Source organism: Micrasema longulum, unplaced genomic scaffold (assembly GCF_059751315.1).
Source record: "Micrasema longulum isolate JH-2025_06_02 unplaced genomic scaffold, ASM5975131v1 h1tg001664l, whole genome shotgun sequence".
In the NCBI taxonomy this organism is placed as follows: Eukaryota; Metazoa; Arthropoda; class Insecta; order Trichoptera; family Brachycentridae; genus Micrasema; species Micrasema longulum.
Window position 1 is genome coordinate 34,341 of NW_028278843.1, and position 8,191 is coordinate 42,531.

Consider the following 8,191-nt stretch of genomic DNA (forward strand, 5'->3'; position numbering starts at 1 on the left):
AAAACATTTGTTTATCAATCAATTTTAATCACAATTAAAAATATTCGTTATTTATTTACGTAATTAATTCCGTCGGAAAATCAAACCGCAACACGGGGACTTGAAATAATTGTCATTTGAAAATCGACCCTTGTCTGATGACCGGAACTTCGTTAATTAAATTTTTTAATCAAATTCAAAAAGGTCCGAGCGAAACGGTCATGCAGTCTACTCATTATGAAGGACCCTTCATTCGTTATGTACCCACAAGGGCCATAATGAATTCTAAAAATCAGGACTCGAGGGTCTAATTTCAATAGTGGAGTAGAGAGCATTTTACAATACGTGCAAGGGATCCATGCGGTGATTTTGTGTTAGCGTAATGTAATACACCTTTTTGGATTTTCCCTATTTTATTAACACAATTGGAATCCGATATATTTATATGATTTGTGTTTTGTGCAAGTTACGAATCTAAACTTTTCTTTTTTAATATTAATTTCACAGAATGTTTAAATGTTTTTCTTTTCTTTTTTAATATTAAGTTCACAGATTGTTTGAATGTTTTTATTTTCTTCTTTAATATTAAGTTCACAGATTGTTTAAATGTTTTCTTTCCTTTTTTAATATTAAGTTCATAGATTGTTAAAATTTGTTAAAATTTTTATTGTTTAAATGTATACTATGTATTGTTACAAGAAATGTACTATTTTTTTTATGTACCGTCCCAAATGAGTTTTCTCGTACAACTCCTGGGAATATAATATCATGATATTCATGTCTTATATGTTTTATTAATAAATAAAAAAAAAAAAAAAAAAACATCTTGGTTTGATCTTTAAAATGTTATATTATGGGACTGCCTGGCCAATAACTCAAAATGTTGGACAACCGCCGCGCAACCATAAAAAATAATAAAATTGTCAAATTATTTAAGCTTAATCTCAAACTTATTTTAATCACAAATATTTACGACTACCAACAAATAATAAAAAAAATACTAAAATAATGAAAAAAAAGTTCTGAATGCTTAAAGGTCAAATTTGGGAAAAGTCTCAATAAAGTATAAAAATTGACATATCTCCCAAACTATAAAACTTGAGTTAGGAAAAGTAAGGTCCAATAATAAGCGAATTATCTCCTCTATGTGCGAATTTGCTATGGCGGGTTCAGTTCCAGTCACCCTTTATATGAAAAAAGTTATACTTATATTGATTGAAATAATGATAAATATAAGTATGTTGGGATTTATTTTTAGGGTTACTAACAAATTTAAAAACATCACACCAAACAAGTCACCTTTTTGCTTCCTGATTAGAAGTCGTTATGAATATATTTCTCCAGTCTGGTCGCCCCATTATTGTGTACATTCTGATTCACTCGAGCGCGCCCAAAAGAAATTTCTAAAATATATTAATTTCAAACTACATATTCCAGCTGCTTTATTTAATTATAATCAATTGTTATCTTCAGCAAATATTTAAAAACTTTCTGATAGAAGAATCCTAACTGACCTAATGATACTTTATATAGTGATTAATTCATTAATTGACTGTCCAGATTTGCTGGAGTTGGTGTGTTTTCGTGTACCTGGTCGACATACCCGCCACAGATTTCCTTTTTGTTCTGCAGGTTCTAGGACTAACTATCACATGCACTCGCCTATCCCTAGGCTCCACCGATATGGCAATCAGTATGATATATTTGGTTCTGGACTTGATAGTTATAAAACGAGTCTGATTTCTTTTTTTCTCTCGCAATATTATTCTTTAACTTTTCTTTATATTTAAAAATGTTTTTTTTTGTTGTTTTTTCATATTTGTGTATTTATTTTGTTGATATTTTTGGATGCTTATGTATATTTACCTACTTGTTACTATTGTTGTAGTTATGCAATTTTGTAATTTTTTGGTATATTTTTTTTTTCATCTTTATGTTCAATAAATATTAAAGGCAATTTATGCCGTTTATGTAAAAATAAATAACTATTTTGAATTCAATTATCAGTTATTATAATTATCTCAATGAGAGTCTTAACTCAAAGTTTGTTTTAGTTGTGTTCTTTTTAAACTCAAATAATGTTAAATAAATTCGATTTAATTACATAATTATGTTTAACAACGATCAAACAATACAACTTTTTAACTAAATTCAATGAATTCCTTTCTTAAATCATAAATTAACAATTGTATGCCAACTGTGCACGTGCCAGTTCAAAGACTGATAATATTAGTTAGTTAACGGCCAGTTGCGTAAAAAAATTATGTTGAAATGGTAAATCTGGTACAGAACAACAATAACAATTTCAAAAAATTATAACAATAACAAATTAACAATAGTTGTCATTTTTTTATTTTTTTTATTATTAGAGCACTCGTAAAATTACTGTAACAATTACGAAGGTATTATAAAATCACCTAGTATTTTCACAATGAGATATTACAAATTTCTTCAAAAAATTTTTTTAAATACGTAAATTTCCCGTCATTATGAGACCGCCTTGTCTTGCATTTAACTACCTACCGTTTTTTCCCCTAATTATTATAATGTTATGTACTCGCCCGACATGATGCGTTAAATTATCATTTAAGTACCTATGTCAAAGTGAATAACTGCATATAAGGACATTCAGTCAGGACACTTAATCTTCTCATTCGTTGGAAAATGTAAGCTTAAAAAATACAAAAATAAATAAAATATTTTTGATAGGGACTGTAGGGAAATATAATTTCTATAAATATTGGAAAATACTGTATTTTATGTTTAAAATATATTTTCTTACTGTATTGAATTGTATTAACTAATATATATTATCATAAAAATGATTTATTTTTATGTACCGTCCCAAATAAGTTTATTTTATTACTCCTAGGAATAAAATATGTTATTCATGTACCTATTATATCGGCGCTGGAATGGAAAAAGGTTACCAAGCGACATGTAGCCAGTTTACTGTAGAGCAAATTATGGTTTTTTAATTTTTTTAATCAATAAAAAAATCTCATACATACGTATTATTTTGACGTGATTTAAACAAAATTTAAATAAAATATAAAAAAAGGCTGTTTAAAAAAAAAAGCTGGTTCTACTGTAAAGATGCCACATGTCGCTAAGTATTTTTTTCCTTTCGAGCGTCGATATGTTTTTAAAAAATGTATGTAAACAATGTCCTAATACGGCAAAACGACTATTCGATTTAAGTTAATAATATTCATAGACTAAAATCTACAAATTGGAATTCTACAAATTCCACGCCAACGCAATAAAGAAACTCAAAAATATGAATTTGAAATAAATTAATCTCAATTCTTTTCCAAAAGCCAGAGCCACTGTAGTATTTTTTTATAATAACCTTATTTCCTGTCAATATTATTAAACACATATGCTTATTCAGGTTTTTTCTCTGTCCACGTTTCATCATGGTTCATTAAGCCTTAATAAATCAGACCCACCCTTAATAATAAGCTGTCCTTAATCTTATAGAACTCCTCCTTTCGTTACTAATAGAATAGTTAATGTGACACGCCACGTGGGCTGATCATTGAATTGATTGCATCCTCGATTTTGATTAATATGTGGCTCTTAAAGGCTTTATTACTCCGACGGTAGTGAAGACCTGTAGTCAAAAGGTGATCGAAAAAGGTGGCGTGTTTATATGGACAAAGCCTTTCATAGTTCCCTGGTAACCCATTCTCAAATTTTACGTTAATTTACATTTCAAAGAATACGTGACGTATTATACAAATCAAAAACGTTATCATGATGAGCGCATGAATTCGTTTTGTCTGCTTCAAAAACTTTTAGACAACATGATTTGAGCCATGTTATCTATTATAAGGTCCACCAAATTAGTCAAAACCTTTTGGGTTGTCAATTATAGTTTAACGGCACAAGAATTCCTAGTCAAATTTCAGCACAAACAATTAATTATGTTTTCCACAATATCTTTGATAATGTAATGAATAATTAGTAAGAAACAGAGGTTTTAACTCTTTTTGAACGAATAATTAATTGATCATAAAATAATCAGGAATCATTCGAGAGGTGCGCAAATTTTTACTTACCAAAAGGGAGAACGAATTTGGATTAGGCATTTCTCTGTGGTAGGTTTAAGGATCTTTAACTTGCTGCATCAGGCGACAAAATAGCCTGAACTATTTTCAAAATACATATCTGGAGAGTGTAATTGATTGGTTTGTTCGAATGAAAATGAATCACTGTGATGGAATGTGGAGTAACCGGTGGAAGAAATATGGAGATCCTCAATTACATGTATAAATATAACGTTATGTAATACAATAATATGAACGCATATATAAAGTACGTAAATATGTACTTGTTTATGAATATGTTTATTATTTATTTATTTATTTATTTATTTATTATAAATACGGCCTTGGTCAATTACAACAGTTTCATGAAGAAACACGTGTAAAAATAAACTGAACAAAAATATAATAAAACTATGTAGCGAAAACAAACAAGGGCAATAAAATAGTGGTATACAATTTAACACGATCAACATATTAGACATTGAGCTAATTCATGCCAATCCATCTTTATCCGATACTATTTTAGTGGTGAAGACATCTACGAAAAGCTGGAGGATCTATCCCAAAGAATTCCAAGTTGTGCGTGTATGTGTGTATGTGTGTATGTATGTATGTGTATGTATATGAGTCGGGGAAAAATCCCAGGCATAGGTCGTTCTTGGTTGTGCCACTATAAGTTGTGTCTTTGTACTTATTTTATCATCATTTCCTTTCCGCAAATAATGGTGCATAGGGCACTGAAGTAGTATACCAATCGCAGAGTATCTTGATCATTTTTGTTACATGAATGCAAGATGATCAGTCTAACGCTTCAGGTACCAGTCCGGGCACTATGAAATATTCTGGTGGGAAAACACCTTCTAAAATTAATATTTCATTTCAACCATGTCGGGAATCGAACCCGAGACCTCTCGCATAGTAGGCAAACGTGCTGACCACTACACCACGTGGCCGACAGTGTAATAAAAGTTTCAGTTTGATTTTTATATCTTGTATTCAAAACAATTCAAACATGACACGAAGACAACAAACATAAAGTATTTATAATGCTGACATAATAAGAATTTTATTTATTAATTCATGTTTTTCTCTTACAAACTATAATTAATAATAAAAAAAGTGTGACCTCACTGGGGTTACCCGTGCCAAGGACACTTATCAATATACTTTTTCGAACTGTTTTTACATTTGAGAATAAACAAAGAAGACTAACTTAATAAACAAAGATAATTAATAAAATATTCACAGTTTTAAAAATTAGGTATATTTGTACATCTTTATTGTTTATATTACAAGTAGCGCAACGAAAATAACAAAAATATAACATAAGCTTTACACTTGGGGAGCAGTTGATTTAATATTGGTTTGGTCGAATGAGAAAATCCATTTTACTTTTACCTAGCTCCACTATTCATTTTTTTATAGCCTTTTAAACATTTTCTCATTACAAATTATTTTGAAATATAGTGTAAGTAGGTTTTAGATTTTAATTGAATAATACTCAAAATTCTTTTGTCCGAGAGTGGTATTAGTTTGTACTAGTTTAAGTTGTCTATGTGTTGAGGATCTAGTGATTATATTATTTGTATGTGACGTATTGTAGGGGTTATGTCTTTCATTTGAGTAAAAGTAGTTTTTTAATCTGTAAGTGAGTATTGTTTTAGCGTATAATTGTTTTGGTGTTATAAGTTGTGATTTGTGGAATATTTCTTTAGTCGATGTCTGTGTTGAGACTCTGAGTATTATTTTAATTATGGATTTTTGTGCAACAAATACACAATTTGAAACTGTGTCACTCGCGCCACCCCAACCGATTATACCGTTCTCCAAAATTGATTGGCACAATGCAAAATAAATTTTTAAAAGTTCTTGTACATTAATTATAGTTAGAATTGTTTTGAATATAAACGTTAGTCTTTTAAGTTTGTTGGTAATATTTTCTCTCTGCTTTTTTCACTTTAAATTCATGTCAATAATAGCTCCTAAGTATTTGACATTGTCAGTCCTATCCAATATTGGGCAATTACAATGAGCACCTTAAAGAAAATTATTTTTATGTTGTTTGGTGTTAAGATAAGCATTTTGCGAATAGTTTCTAGAACTGTTTCATATCTATATATTAAGAATAACATTAAAAGGAAAAGCAGTCTTACTTTTCTTCCTCCAAACGTGTTCCCGTATTTTCTCCTTGAATTATGGCTCCAGCACAGTGATTTGTATACTTATGAGACTAACCAATAGCATATATCTGTTATTTTGCTTTTTTCGATAAATGGTTTCTTATGGGAGCTATGACCATCGCCAAAAAAGCGTGCGGTTTTATCTGCCGTTTTCGGACGAACGGTGTATACCGTTGTACGAATATGATAAATACTTTTGAAAAACGGAAAAAAAACCGACATAAACAATTTCATTTTCATACTCTTTCTCAAAAAAATAAAACAACCAAATCGGTTCAGTTATTGGATGCGGAAAACGAGACACCGAAACGTCGATTTTAGTTGGGCAAAATTAGTCTTATTCCCACAGTATCGAGTAGACATTTGCGAGAGAGTGACAGAAAAACAATGTTCAAATACCTATACATCGAAATTGTCTGTCATCGCCTGTTCTCTTTAAAAAAAATACTTCTTTTACTTTTTATTAATAACAAATAAAAATACAATATTACAACTAAATTAATTTTTTTACATGAATCAAATACATATATTTACATTAACGTTTTCGATTAAGTAAAATAAATAAACAATTCTTGTGTACATAATGGGGAGTGACGTCTTTAAAAAGTTTATTTTATTTAAATTGATAATATTTCTAGGATAACGGCCTATTTCTAGGATATTGACGGCCTCCGTGGTGTAGTAGTCAAGACGCTTGACTCACGCACGGAAGGTTCCGGGTTCGATTCCCGGTGAGAACACAAAAATTAAAAATATGATTTTTCTCAAGCCTGGTTTTTCTGTAATGTAATTCACCACTGTAATTGAGCCTCCTGGCCTGTTGCAAAAAAAATAAAATGAAATAACATAAATAAATTACAAAAAAGATATAAACGATGTTTTCTATCAGTGTTACATAAAGAAGAATTATAAATGTAATTTTTCATTTCCTTCTTAAATATTTTGTATTCCTGACTGTACTTTTTATTATCTTTGTTCATTTCATTAAAGAAACATATTCCTCTGTGAGTATAATAATGTTGTGCAGAGTAATTGTTTTTAATTTAGGAATTAAGATATTACTACCTGTTCTTGGTCGCGTACTTACGTTTTGAGACCTAGAAATACTACTATTTATTTATTTACCTTGCAGTTTTCTTTTTAGTGATTTTAAAACAAACCCTTATTCGGATTTTCATTTTAATCAACAGTTTCTAGAAAAGTAATCATCAAGTATTAATCTTTTGCAAATGTTGATAACATTGTTGGCTGCCATTTGGAATACATATTATTCCTTATTTGTAATTATTATTGGTACCGGATAATTTTGAAAGCTAGTTTTTGAAAATCTAGCGATGTTTTTGAAGCAAATATCCGGCTTATTATTACATATTCATTTATTTAACACTTCAAATACATATAAGGGCAGGCATATTGCCTTAAGGCAATTTCTTCCTACCTACCCAAACCGTTCAGTTTGAGCAAATAAGGAGTAAATGGACATATGCTAGACAGAATCGTAATTTTACAAATTACAACAGGGATTGCGAACACTCTAAAGTCGGAAATGTGGAAGTCCAGGCACTTATAGGGCTTATGTCCTGTAATTGGCTGATTTGAGTGACTATTATTGATTAAAATAAAATAATGTATCGTAAAACGTCACTTCCCATTATTTACACAAGAATTGTTTATTTCTTTTACGTAATGGGAAACGTTAATGTATATATATGTATTTGATTATTGTAAAAAAATGTATTTAGTTGTAATATTGTATTTTAATTTGTTAATTAATAAATAAATAAAATAAATTTTACACACTGTGTAACATTCACTATTTTGTCTATGTTTGAACATTCAAATTTCTTAAATTCTTCCAATTAGTGATTTTAGTGAAGTTAAAGAGCTGAAAACTTTATTTTTGTGGAGAGATTCATCTGACTGAATTATTTCACATACTAGGCAACGCCTGAAAACAATTTTTCAATCTTTAAACTTCTT

The 8,191-nt window shown here is 29.5% G+C and overlaps 1 non-coding gene across 1 annotated transcript; it reads right to left on the reverse strand.

The window, feature by feature from the left end:
- Nucleotides 1-4,911: 4,911 nt before the first annotated feature.
- TRNAS-ACU (transfer RNA serine (anticodon ACU)) lies at nucleotides 4,912-4,984 on the reverse strand. The gene has a single exon. It is a non-coding gene; the product is annotated as a tRNA-Ser (tRNA).
- Nucleotides 4,985-8,191: the final 3,207 nt, after the last annotated feature.